This window comes from Dendropsophus ebraccatus, chromosome 8 (genome assembly GCF_027789765.1).
Source record: "Dendropsophus ebraccatus isolate aDenEbr1 chromosome 8, aDenEbr1.pat, whole genome shotgun sequence".
Classification (NCBI taxonomy): domain Eukaryota; kingdom Metazoa; phylum Chordata; class Amphibia; order Anura; family Hylidae; genus Dendropsophus; species Dendropsophus ebraccatus.
This window is the reverse complement of record NC_091461.1, coordinates 57,102,157-57,116,855: the sequence shown is the minus strand read 5'-3', so window position 1 is coordinate 57,116,855 and position 14,699 is coordinate 57,102,157.

Genomic DNA, 14,699 nt, shown 5'->3' with positions numbered 1-14,699 from the left:
GGACTATCCAGTCTGGCTCTTCTATCTCTGTTCCATCCTTTATCTTTGCCCACCAGCGTAGAGACTGTCTTATAGATAGGGGAAGTCTTACCCTCCTGTCCAGGTCCGATGATGACCTGTTCCAACGCCGGAGTACCTCTGTCTGAAGGGCTCTCATATGAAATAATGCCCAAGGCACGGCCTCTGTTGTGGACGTTAAGAGTCCTAGGTATTTCATCAGGGTCCTCAGAGAGACCTGGCGAGGAACTCTCAGAAAGCGGTATCCTTCTAAAATCCTGGTCTTCCTCTCTGGAGAGAGGAATAATTTCATGTCCTGGGTGTTTATTACAAACCCCAGGTAAGTTTTCTGGGTAGAGGGAGTCAAGTCTGATTTCTCCCAATTCACCAGCCAGCCTAGGTCGGAAAGAAGGTCCAAAGTCTGAGAGACATTCTAACGGAGTAGATCCCTGGATTTGGCTATTAATAGCCAGTCGTCTAAGTATGGGACGACCGTTATGCCCTGCAATCTTAGCACCGCTACCACCGAAGCCACCACCTTCGTAAACACGAACGGTGCTGATGATATCCCGAAGGGGAGAACTTTGAATTGGAGATGCAGTATGTGTCCTCCTACATGAACTGCTATGCGTAGGAATCTCCTGTGATGCTGGAAGATTGGTATGTGAAAATATGCGTCCTTTAAATCTAGGGAGGCTAGGAAGTCTCCTCTGCTCAATACCGTCTTCACTGATCTTATGGTTTCCATCCGAAACCTGTTTTTTGGAATATAACGGTTGAGAAATCGGAGGTCTATGATGAGTCGGTTCTTGCCTGAAGGCTTCGGGACCAGGAATACTGGGGAGTATACCCCCTGGCCTCTTTCCTCCATTGGCACTGGTTCCAGTGCAGAGATCTTTGAGATCTAAGATGGAGGTCTCTAGTATCTTTTGCCTTTCTGGAGAAAGCCGCGATGAAATCACGAACCTTTCTGGTGGCAGAGGCTCTAAGGATAGGGCATATCCTCTTTTTATTATATTTAGAACCCAGGAATCCCTGGTGCATCTCTCCCAGGCTGGAAGGAACTGGGAGAGGCGACCTCCGACAGGAAGGCTGGCGTCAGAAGTCTCCCTTCCTCTTAGGGGAAGATCTGGAGGGACCTCCTCTTTTGGAACCTCCATATCCTCTACCTCTTCCCCTGTATCGGTACCGTCTGTCTCTGGGAGGAGACCTGTCCCGATACCTACGAAAGGAGCTTTTCTTATTGCTAGGCAAAGACTTGCCCTTGCGGTCCGAAAGCTCCTCCATGAGGGAATCTAGCTCTGAGCCAAAGAGTTTGCCCGGAGTGTACTGAAGATTACATAAGTTAAACTTGGACGGATTATCAGCTGACCATGGACGCAGCCACAAGGCTCTTCTAGCCGCAGTGGACAAAGCAATAGACCTAGCTGCTAACCTAGCCTGGTGAGTGGCTGAGTCCGCGATATACTGTGTAGCGAGATTCACCTCTTAAAAAGAATCAAGAATTTCATCTCTGGCGACCCCAGCATCTATATCCTCCTGGATCTTTTGTAGCCACTTTCTAAGGGCTAATGAAACCTTGTGATTGGCTATGGCAATAGCACTTTGTCCCGCTGCTGTGGTATAAACTATTTTAAGAGTTGCCTCTATACGGCGGTCCATGGGGTCTCTTAAGCTTGAACCGTCATCCCCCGGGACCAGAATATTCCTAGATATCTTTGAAATTGCCACATCCACCTTAGGTGGCTCTATCCAGGAACTAGATTGTTCCTCGTTGATAGGAAAAAGAGACCAAAATCTCTTCCCTATGGCCGGAGCCTTGTCAGGCTTCTTCCACTCGGATTTTATGAGATCCGAAATAAACTCATCCATCCTGAATGCTCTGTTCTTGCCTGAAGAAGATTCCTCAGGCTGGTTGGCCATCTTGACATATTTGACCAACTTGGAGATTCTGTCAGGATTGAAGAGAAATTTCTCCTTTTTTCTCTTCTCAGTTTCAGAATCAGAGGAATACACCTCATCCAGGATCTTGTAGCCTTCTTCTGTAAATGAAGAGGAAGCCTCATCATCTCTCCTGGGTCTCTTCCTAGAAAAAGGAAGGGTATGAGTCTTATAATAAGAGAAAAGGATCTTATCTCAGCAGATGCCGCACTACCTTGTCTGGGTGAGGGAGGCTCTGAGACCATCCACAGAGGACTTAACCAAGTCACTAACCCAGATGACTACGTCCTGGATAGAAGGTTCCTCCTTATCCTGGATCTTGGGTCTGCAGGCTAGACAGGTGGTAAATTCCGAATCATCCGGAAGAGGGATATCTGCAAAAACATCAGTACTTAGTACATATACTGGTATACTGCGGTCAAGATTCAAGTATACACACCACAGTGCCTGCAGGTGAGATGATGCTTTTTAGCAGGTGCCTTGCGTCCTGATTCTTCCATGCTGAAAGCTAAAAAGAACTCAATAGCTTGGCTCAGCAGACAGCAAGAATGTGTCTTTCTGAGCTGCTTATAAACAAGAAATGGCGCCAAAAGTCCACCCCCTCCCCCCGCAGAGAATACACGCCCCCTACCTGGCTGATCCTGCCCTCTGATGCTGAGTCCAGACGCCGGGCGGTCCGGAAATGACGTCACACGCGTCACTTCCGGTATTGCGGCCGTGGAACGCATCTGCGTTCCACCGCCGAACCGGCGTCTCCAGCAGAAGAGGGAGACGGGAGGTAAGAGGAGATAATGCCCAACCTGGTTGAGCCTGCCCTCCAACAACCCGGAGCTCTTTGAGCTCCAGATGCTGAATTCGGATTCCTAGTCGGACCGGAAGTGACGTCAGACGCGTCACCTTCGGTAACATGGACCGTGGAACGCATCGCGCTCCCCATCTCCGAACCGGCGTCCTAGGCTGACAGACAAGAGAAAAAGGTAAGGGTGGAGGGAGGGAAAGAAAAATGTCCTGCCTATACTCAGGACAAAATAAAACTCACAGTAGTGGGGGGCTGGCTTCCTCTTATACTCCAAGGGGAGGGGCCAGATCCATTATGTTATTAAACTATTTCTATTTTACTATTAAAAATTCTTTTTGTCCTGCCTAAGCTCACAGGGGCAATTAACCCCCAATTGTGCCGCTGTGGACGTAAGGGAAGTGATAGCATAGGCGCTTTTAGAAGACTGTGAATGCCAGAAGGAAGTGTGTGGTGGGACAGTTGGCCAGCATACTCAAGGCAAACCTGTTGGTTACAGCCAGGACTTCCAGCAGCGAGGCAAGGAAGGAATCCTCTGGTGCTCCTGCCTCAAGCCGGGTACTGAGTCTCTTCTCCCCCGATGGGGGTGGTAAGATAATCTGCGCTTATGTATCTATAGCCCTAATAGGATTTTTGGTTTTCTCTTTTTTTCTTGTCGCTTTATAGATATATCCGGATGAGTCTTACATTAGATCTAGATCTTCCTGTCATAAAGAGTGCAGACTTTTCAGGGGAAGGCTTAGTTCTGATTATGATAAACCAACTTGCGAACAGCGCATAGCTAAAATGATTGCTGCTGAAGTTCCGTCAGTGCACGCTAATCTATTTCAGTTAAGGATATTATTAAATCCAAATCACCCCCTTTTCCCATTTGATAAAAATAAATATATTTGAATCGCCGCTTGCGTAATCGGCAAAACTATTAAATTATCCCATCCCTGATCTTGCACAGTAAACTGCATAAGCACAAAAGTATTTCAAAGTGCAAAATTTCGCATTTTTGGTTGCATCAAATCCAGAAAAATTGTAATAAAAAGCGATCAAAAGGTTGCATATACGCAAACAAGGTACCGATAGAAAGTACAGATCATGGCGCAACAAATGACACCTCACACAGCCCCATAGACCAAAGGATAACAGTGCATTTTTTAAAATTTTTTTACATTTTTTAAAAGCTATCAAATAAAAGTTATACAAGTTCCCGGATACTATGGGAGTATGAATGTGTAGGGTGGATGTTGTCTGTTTATATGTCTTGTCTATCTGTTTGTTTGTTGGTGGTTGGATATGTATCTGCTACTTCTGGCTTTCCCCAGGTAGTCACAGTTTATCCTGCTCCTAGGTAAAATTAGATACTGCCATGTGCACTGTGTGGGAGTTGCTTTTGTATTGTGTATTACTGTCACATCTTTCTAATTCACCAACGTGTGTATTGTTTTATTGTATTTGTGAAATGTTAAATAAATTCTTTGGAAAAAAAAAAAAAGTTATATAAGTTACATACTGTTGTAATCGAAACAACTTGAGGAACATATATAACATGTCAGTTTTACCATAGAGTGAAAATTTTTTTGCAGCGGTTTTGCAGCTTGTTTTTATACAAAACATGAAGTCTGGGCCAATGTGGGTCTGTAGGTGAAAAAATTAAAATAGGCTCAGACCTTAAGGGGTTTAAGGAATGGAGCAAACCAGATAAAAGGGTTTTTTTTGCCTCCAGCTGTCAAGGAGAAATATCCTTTTGAGGATACTGAAAATCCATCCTGGGATAGACCCCCCCCCCAAGATAGATGTCTCGCGGACTTCCCGTTCCGGTGCGGCCAGGCAGCATGTGCTGAGGCAGAGCTCCCGGGACCCACAGGCACGCTACCCGCACAGAACAGCCGTACCGGCGACCGACCGAGCACATCAGCAGGAGAACGTACCGGGGGAGCTGCTGGAGACACGTATGGACCGGTACATTCTCAGAAGTGCCACAAAACTGCCGGCTACAGACGGCGCCGCGGACGCTGCAGACACACAGCTTGACAGGGAGGTCATGTCCCGTATGCAGCAGGGATCGGGGCCCATAGATTTTGCCGCATTGGCAGCAGCAGTCACCAGCCACATTACCCCTGATATCCAACGGACCCTGGAGGAGGCGCTCCGGTTTTCCCTCACAAAGATCCAGGCTGAGGTGAAAGACAATGCTGACAGAATCACTGCAGTCGAGCAAAGGGTCTCCTCTTTAGAGGATGAGAACGATTACTGGACAAAATGGACGACCTTGAAAATCGGTCACGAAGAAATAATTTGAGAGTTGTGGGTATCAGTGAGAAAGTTTCTACCAGTGACCTGCAGTCATTCTGTGAAAGAGACATTCCTAAGGCCCTGAACATGCCCCATGCCTGTCGCATAGAAAGAGTCCATCGCCTGGGCCCCAACCCACAGATGAGGGGGGAGACCAGCAGCCAGCTTAACAATAGACCAAGACAGGTGATCCTACGCCTCTTGGACTACAATGATAAGATGGCCTGGCTAAGATCTTACAGAAAACGCACGCGACCCCTAGAAGTAAATGGCATGCGACTACTTATATTTGAAGATTTCTCCGCGGAGGTCACTAAAAGGCGAAAAGCCTTCAGCAATGTATGTACGGAGCTATACAAGGCGAACAGGAGGTTTCAGCTTCAATACCCCGCATTACTCCGGGTGTTTCACAGAGACGGCTCAATTTCCTCCTACTCATCGCCCAGGAAGGCGGAAGCAGCCCTGGATTCACTAAGATCCCTATCACCTAACTCCCGCCCTAGGCCACAGACCTCCCGCAAATCACCACCGAGAGCAAGATCGCCGAGGGGCACTTCTCCCAGGAGTTCCAATGTGCCATCCAGAGGAAGGGAGAGACGGAGGGATGGACCCTCGCGGTCCCAGAGGTTGCAGCGCTCCCGATCACCATCCCTGGACTGACCGAATGAAAGGGCCCCTCTGTTGTCGTCCACGAGAAGGACATGCAAGTAGAGACGGCCATACATGAGACCATCCTTTATCTCTGGCAATTTCCTGAATTCATGGTTTAGCTCTGCAGTGGCTCGATGTACCAGAATCCATTTCTTGCACTGTGTGCCTTATGCTAGATTGTTGGGTATACCCCCCTACACCTGATAAGTGTTCGTTATACCAGTTATTATCTCGTGTCTCCCGGTAGTGAGCCACCTGTCTGAAAAAAGAGAAGTCCATTACTCCAAAATGGGGAGGCTGCAGTTACAGCCAGCACTCCTTCTGAGTCTTGTTTTAATGTACTGTTTGTCTAGTTGGGTTAATTTGTGTTGTTGGTGCATCAGTGAACATGGTCATGTCAGGGGGAGGGCGTGGGGTCACGGGAGATCGTGGATACTTCTAACATTGTTCAGTAGGGGGGGTCTGATCGCTGTGCTGACCTATCTCCTGAAGCGCCTATCCATTGTGCCCTTATGTAGTGATCTACCATGCCTACCATAGTGACTTGGAATGTGAAGGGGTTAAAATCGCCCAATAAATGCATTAAAATATTACGTTACTTGAAGCGCTTTCACCCAGATATAGTCTTACTGCAAGAGACCCACCTGGAGGAGGATGCAGCGGCTATGGGTCAGCACGGTGTCTGGATCCCCCTCGGTAGAGGGTAAAGCGGGAGTCATAACATTGCTCCATACGTCCTTTGCGTTTTCCCTGGTCTCCCACGAGCACAATGACGAAGGCAGAGTGTCTCACCTGCTCCTGGAACATCAGGGAGAGATGTATAGTGTTTATAATATCTATGCCCCTAACGGGGAAAATCATTTGTTTTTCTCTGACCTGGCCCTCAGAGTGAGTGCAGACCCCACCCCGTGGAAAGTTTTAGGGGGGGGACCTCAATACAGTACTGAACTCTAGTGAGGATAGAAAGGGCCAGGGGAGCGTAGCGCCTCGTGCGAGGGATAAGGTTTTATCCGGCTTTTTAGAGCAGGTGGGTTTGGAGGATGCCTGGCGCTTCACACATCCAGATGAGAGAGACTTTACACATTTTTCTCACTCCCACCAATCGTGGTCATGTATAGACTACACTTTCCTTAGCCCCTTAGCGATACGCAGACTACAGTGGGTGGAACATAAGGATCTCATCATCTCTGATCACACACCAGTTGTTTTGAAACTATGCATCTAACCCAGTAGGTCTGGATTATATCTGGGGGTTCCCATCTTTCCTTATGAATGATGAGTCCTTTATAGAGGTGGTCAGGGGGTGGTGGACCGAATACGATTATCATAACTCACAACACAAATCTACTCCTCAGTTGTTCTGGGAAGCGGCTAAATCGGTTCTGCGGGGTAGACTAATATCACATGTCACAGCCCTGAGAAAACGCACTGCTTCTCACTATAAAAATGCAAGTGACAAATTACGCCAGTCCTATACGGCTTTTCTCCAGGACCCCTCACACAATAATAGAGAAGCCTGGCAGAAATCCCGAGGGGATTATGAATTATGGTTGGAACGAAGGGAAAATATATATCGGTCCCACACTGAAGCTGAATACTTCAGGTTCGGCAACAAGGCAGGACGTTTGTTGGCTAGGCTGGTGGGGGGTATTGGAGGATTATTATGCCAACCTCTATGCCTCTCCCCCCTCGGACCCGGGGCCCTTGTCATCCTTTCTGAGGGACATTGACTTGCCTTCTTTATCAGATGAACAATGTGAGACCCTTAATGCGGAAGTATCAGAGGCTGAGGTCCGCAGAGTGATCAAAGCAGCTCACATTGGCAAGGCCCCCGGACCCGACAGTTACACCGGAGAATTTTTCAAGGCCCTAGTAGACCAGGTCACACCGAGCCTCACTAACCACTTTAATGACATGCTAGCAACTGGGTCTGTTCCGTTGGGGGCTAAAATGGCGTACATTAAAGTAATCCCTAAACCTGGTAAGGAACCACAAGATCCGGCGTCTTATAGGCCCATTTCGCTAATAAATAATGATATTAAGTTACTAACAAAAATCCTAGCAGATAGACTGGCTGACTTTTTGCCAGATCTGGTGAAGGATACACAGGTAGGATTTGTCAGAAATAGGTCAGCAGTGACTAATATTAGGAAAGTATTAACAGTTTTGGACAGGGTGCGGCACCGCCCACAGCCAGGTGAAGCTCCAGCCTTAGTGGCGTTAGACGCGGAGAAAGCTTTCGATAGTGTCCGTTGGGACTGTCTGTGGGCGGTGCTCGAGAAATTTGGGATACAGGGCAGGGTGAGGGGATTTCTAGGCGGCCTCTATAGTGATCCCCAGGCAAGAGTTCATACCTCTGGCTTATTGTCGGCCCCAATACAGTTATATAGGGGGACACGTCAGGGGTGTCCTCTGTCTCCCCTGCTGTTCGATCTGGCGATCGAGCCATTGGCGAGACACTTGGATGACTCCTCACTGTATGAAGGGATCAAGGTGGGATCTCACATGGTTCGGCTTACCCTATTTGCAGATGACATTCTTCTATTTCTCAATAACCCACAAGATAGTATTCCACGCATTCTGTCCTTTCTGGAAGACTATGGGAAAATATCTGGATATAGAATTAACACAGCCAAAAGTGACCTTCTCCCGCTGGGCTTAACTCCCCCCAGGTGGCTTCAGACCATATGCCATTTACCAATTAAAATAGCGTCCTCTCATATCACTTATCTAGGCATAAAAATAGGTAAAACCCCTGACTCCCTATATAGGCTAAACTATCCCCCTCTGTTCCATAAGATTACAACTGAACTACAGCGATGGGCCCATCTTCCTCTGGCATTTCTGGGCCGCTGTCATTTAGTGAAGATGGTTAGTTTTGCCAGATTGTTGTATCCGCTGCAGACCCTGCCACTCCTCCTTAAACATACAGACGTCACCCGTGTGCGCCAGGCGTTCTCCAAATTCATATGTGCGGGGAAACGCCCTAGAATAGCATTCCAGAAATTGGCACTGTGCAAACCCGAAGGGGGACTCAATTTCCCAAATGTAAGGGGCTACAATATTGTTTGTCTTTTCAGACATGTTCTTGACTGGGTCCACAATACCTCATTCAACTCCAATGTAGCATTGGAAAAGGCTCTTGCCTTCCCATGGCATCCGGTGGCCCTTTTACACACTTCGATACTGAAGTTACCGACGGAAGTTAAGAGCTCTATAGTACTGCGGGACACCATAATGGCTTGGAGAGAACTACGTAAGATATTTAAGGTTCCCTTTCTGTTATCCAAGCGCATGCCCCTCTTTGGTCATCCAGAGACGCCATGGGGAGGCAACCCGACATGGGGACAGGTGTGGAGGGATAAAGGTCTGAAGTCTGCAGGCGCAATAATGAACCCTACTACTATGAGATGACTCACCCCACGGGAAATTTCTGTGAAGTTTGACCTCCCCCCCCACCCATTTTCTCTACATTAACCAACTACACTCCTTTTGCTCTGCTAGGCTACGGGATCTGACTGTGGAGTCATAGGACCATACCCTCGATAACATCATAGGCGAGACGCCGCACAAAGCGTCTGTCTCTGGTCTCTATAACGCCTTTCGCAATGGGTTCCTTAAAATTGATACTAAAGCACTCTTCCCCACATGGGTAAGATGGACGGGGGATGCTCAGATCCAGGAGGTTATCTTAAGGGGATGGCACATAGTCAGGGGATGTATCATTAATGAGCGATGGCGAGAGACCTATTTTAAACTGGCTCATACAGCCTTGTATGGGTTTAATATTCCCCCTTCACCTACCTTTCCTGACAGGATCATTGCATGCCCGAAATGCAAGCAGCCTCTCACAAATCTATGGCATGGGGTGTGGGAATGCGCTCATTCTCGGTCATACTGGAGGGAAGTGGCAGACTATATATTGCTACATTGGGAAGTCAGGGTTCCGGAAGCCCCTCAAGCGTTCCTCTTCCACCAACTCAGGCCACCAGAGGTTGAAGGGGACGCAGTGGCAATACCTGAAATGGTACACGTAGTACTACATGTAGCTTTGCGATGCCTGTTCCAGGTTTGGTTGGCGGAGGCAGTCCCGGGTATTCCCATGTTGGTCTCTCAATTGAAACTCCTTCTTGGAGTGGACAGAGTATATGCAGAAAGACACAAAAATCAGGGAACTAAGAAGTTCTTTAAACGCTGGAAGTCATTTATAGAATCTCACTTCCAACCACAAGAGATAAGGGATCTTGTATACCCTTTTAGATCCACTGAATGGTACTGCAGAAGTGATTTAGCTGATACTCTGGGATCCCCGAGGCTGTCTCCTGCTGGCCGGGCTGATAACAGGAGTCTCCATACGGATAGCTATGTGGATATTGTGATAGCTGACTAACTTTTACGTTCCCCAGGTATTGTCTTATTATTCTACCACCCCAGGACTTGGATGGCCCGCGGTCGCATTCCGTGACCCCTTTTTCTCTTGGACTATCGGATAGGTTATGGACACTTGCACCTTTTTTCTGTTTAATTTATACTTTATTGTTTATGGGTCATGGACCTGGTTATACTCCATGACAATAGATTGTTTGTGTTTTGTGTTGCCCTCTACAAAACAATGAAAATGGAAATAAAACTTTATTAAAAAAAAAAAGATAGATGTCTCTATAGCTAAGGTTTCTCATAAGGGTTCTTCACCTTTTGAAGACATGGGGGCACTTAAGGACCCTATGGATAAAAAAACAAAAAACAAAAAAAACCCAGAAGATTTTCTTAAGAAATCCTGGGAGGCAGCTACATTGCAAGAACTTGTGTAGCAAGATCAATGATGGTTTGGCTATCTCAGTTAGAGGAAGGTCTACGATCTGAGGAATCTAGAGAAAAGGTTCTTTCCTCGTTACCCTTGCTAAAGAAATCTGTCACCTTTTTAGCAGATGCATCTGCTGATGCGCTTAGGTTTTCAGGTCGTTCAGCAGCTCTATCCAACTCCGCTCGTAGAGCCTTGTGGCTAAAAAACTGGCTTGGGGATTCAGCTTCTAAGGCCAAACTATGTTCCATCCCCTGTGAGGGAAATTAACTGTTTGGACCAGTTCTAGATGGCCTCTTGGATAAAGCAGCAAATAAAAAGAAGGGTTTTCCCCTCTCGTTTTCAGGGGAAACAGTACCAGTCCTTTCATGGCCAAGGAAAGGATACATTTCAGAAAAAGGGCAAAGATAGATCCAGTAAAGGTAGGGGGTTCAATAAATCCAGAGCATATATGTTCTCCCAGAAATCTAAGCCAACGAAAAAGTCCTCCTCCCAGTGACGCCATGCTGCGAGTGGGGGGTAGTGACGCCATTTCGCCCAGGAGTGGAAGATGATTTGCAGAAACTCCTCTGTGTTTCAGTCCATTCAAAATGGCGTTTGTTTAGATTTTGTCTTCCTGCCTACCACTCGCTTCGTAGTGACAAAAAGTCACTCAGGATTAAGGAGGCAGATGTCACTAGAGGCCACTTCTGGTAAAGGAAGTCTTTGTCCCATAAGCAGAAAGAGGTCAGGGGTTTTACTTCACACTGTTCCTGGTGCAGGAACTGTACAAGAGTTACAGAATCATTCATCTCAAACCTCTAAACCTATTCCTAAAATATTAAAGCTTCAAGATGGAAATGATAAAAAGTACTTTAAACTTGCTCTGTCAAAACTGTTTTATGGCGTCAATAGACCTGAAAATTCCCAAGATTAGCCATTTGGATCAACAACTCTCTGCTCTGTCTACAGTTCAGGTCCCTGCCATTTGCCATATCCATTGCTCCACATGTATTAACCAAAATAGTGGCAGAGATGGCAGCCCACATGAGAGGAAGAAGGCCTCTTCATTCCATACCTGGACAACTTCTTGTTGGTGGCAGAGTCAAGAGAAAAGCTTTCAGTGTTGTTGGAGATGACTTTAGCCACCCTAGAAACTAGGGTGGATAGTGAATCTCGAGAAATCCTCCTCAATCCCAGAAAAGAAGCTATTTCTGGGAATTAGACTCAACTCTCCAACTTTTCTACTCTATTGGTAGAAATGATCTTTGGGTTACACTCTGTCTCTTACAAAATCCAGTGACGTCAATAAGAAAGGTTATGTTGCTTTTGGGATTATTCATGGCAGCCATCCCCACAGTCCCATGGGCTCAAATACATTCCAGACCATTACAATCATAGTTATTGAAGGCATGGGATGGGTCTCCAAGAGGACTAAACAGGAAGATCACTCTGTCTAAGGGTATATTCACACGGACGGGCGCGCAGCGAGATTCTCGCTGCGAGCCCGGCAGGTCCTGGAAGTTCCCATACACTACATTCTTGCTGCGGTCTAAACGACCGCAGCGAGTATGTAATTATACCGCCCTTAACCCCTCCTGCTCCCCCGCTGTGTGTGAATATACCCTAAAGATACTCTTGAAAGTTTGTCATGGTGGTTATCTAGATCTAACCTCTCTTCAGGTCTGAGTCAGGTCTATCTCCTCCCCAGAGGTCATCACTACAGACGCTAGCCCTTCAGGCTGGGGAGCTCACCTCAATCACTTTAACTTTCAGGGTGCCTGGGACGAAGAATACTTAATGAGTCTTCTAACTTTAAAGAATTAGCAGCCATCTATTTTGCCTTTACAGCAGTTTAGGATTATGTATCAGGCCTCTAAGGTTAAAAAAATTTTCAGATAATTTTACTGCATTATCGATTATAACAAGACAGAGTACTACTAGAAGCTCATCATTGTTGGACCTGTCTTATCACATTTTCTCGTGCGTCTTATTGGGGGACACAGACACCATGGGTATAGGCTGCTGCCACTAGGAGGCTGACACTAAGAAAAAACAAAAAAAGTCGGCCCCTCCCAGCAGGCTATACCCGCCCACTGGCACTGAGCTAATTCAGTTTAGCTTAGTGTCAGTAGGAGGCAGACGCAGGTCTGGTTACTCCAGACCAGTTTCTGCTTGTTTTGCTTAGGATTACTAATTTTTTTCTTCCTTACAGGTCGGGGCACGGTGGGTCACCAAAGACTCACCCTGATCCCCCCTTATGCATCCAGGGCACAGAACCTAACTGGAAAGGGGCTGTTTACCCTAGGTTGCCACCGGCCGGACCCAGCGCCCAGGACACAGACTAGCTCTGCTGTCTGTTGCTCCTTCATGCGGACTTGCTCCGCCAGCCCCTGCCCGCCCAGCCTACCAAAGTTGAGCGCGGCAGCGCGGCACAGTGCCGGCAGAAGATCACTGGAGGAGATGAGACAGCGTCGGGGGTAAGTATATGCCTTCCCTGCGCTTCTCTCCTCTCTCAGGGTCTATTCAGGTCCCGCGGTCCCCTCCTGTGGTGGTCTATCTGTCTGCCCGCCGCCCCTTCCCCAGGCACCTCTAGCTTCCGGGTCCCCTGTGCCCTTTTTTCAGCCCCTGCGGTGTTCCGGTCCTCTGTTCCGTTCACCGCATGTGGGGGTGGTGCGGATGCCGGTGTTAAGGTCCGGGTGCGGGGCCTCCCTTTTTTCTGTCCGGACCGCGACTTCCGGTTTACGGCCCGTGACTTCCGGTTCGCGGTCTCGGATCTGTGCGCAAGCGCCATTCCTCTTCCCATCCCCTGGGTTGTTTTGTATTTCCTGCGCGCGGTCTTTTCTCCCGCGCGGGCCAGCGCCTGACGTCACCACGCACGTAGCGCGTCATCCGTACGGCCCGGTCGGTGCGGCAGCCTACAGACTGCGCAGCGCCTCGGGAGATCTCAGTCGGGGGATTACAACCCCCAGCCTCCCTCAGCAGCCCCTGCGCCCTGATCGGACCTCTGCCATTTTCTGATCTTTGTTCCTGGTAAGCTCTGGGACTAGTTTTGCCTGTTTTCTTTCTGTTTTCCTCTGAGTAATACACTGTGTGTATTCTGTTATTCTGCAGGCCTGGTTGCTTCAGCCTCCAACAGCTGTATTCTGAAGGAGCACACTAGCTGGCTGTTTTTTTCCTACTATATAATTGTATATATATATATATATATATATATATATATATATATATATATATATATTATATATATTTATAGATTTCATTGCTCTCTTGATTGGCATTATGTCTGACTCAAGGTCTGATTCCACACGCCGCCAGCACCCTCCTCCTTCCTCTGTTACCTACTATTTCTGTACGTCTTGTAACACTAAATCTGCTTCTGGCCACTCTCAGCCCCTCTGCGCTGCCTGTTCCATGCAGTCCAGCTTGTCTCTCTCCATGGATCCTGCTCAGGACCCCCCCCCCCCCCGGAGTCTGCCCCGGCCTGGGCGCGCTCCCTCTGCCAGTCAGTGTCGCAGATGGCTCAGTTGTCTCAGTCGGTGGCGGCCGCTCTTGATCGCCTGTCTGCTTCTTTCTCTGCGCCTCCCCAGTCCCGTCCAGCGGCCTTTAGCGTCCCCCCCGGCAGGAGCCGCTCCCGCCTTCGCCGTGCCTCGTCTCGATCTTCTTCTGGCTCCCCCCGAACCAGCCTGGCCCCTACGCATCCCTCTCCTACCAGGCGTTCCCATTCGCCTGGAGATCCGTCGGATTCTGAGTTGTCACTCAACTCTGATACTGAGGATGTTTCACCCATGGCTTCCACTGTGGACAGCCTTGTGGCCGCAGTCCGCGATACTTTCCAGTTGAAGGATTCACCGGACCCATCGCCCTCTGATGAGGTCTTTTTCCATAAAAGCGGCCGCCGTGTCCGTAGCACTTTCCCCAGTCACAAGGAATTTGATGACCTGTTTTCCAAATTTTGGAAGACCCCAGACAAGCGTTTCTCAAAACCGAAACACTTGTTGGTTCTTTATCCTTTTCCTCAGGACCTTGTGGCTCGCTGGTCAGGTCCACCCTCAGTGGATCCCCCGATTTCTCGTTTGACCAAGGTCACGACTCTTCCGCTGGACAATGCGTCGTCCCTTAAGGATTCCACTGACAGACGCACTGAGTCCTTAGCTAGGTCAACTTTCGAGGCCTCCGGCTCCTCTCTCCTACCCACACTTGCTTCCACTTGGGTGTCTAAATCAATTTCTGTGTGGGCTAAGCAAC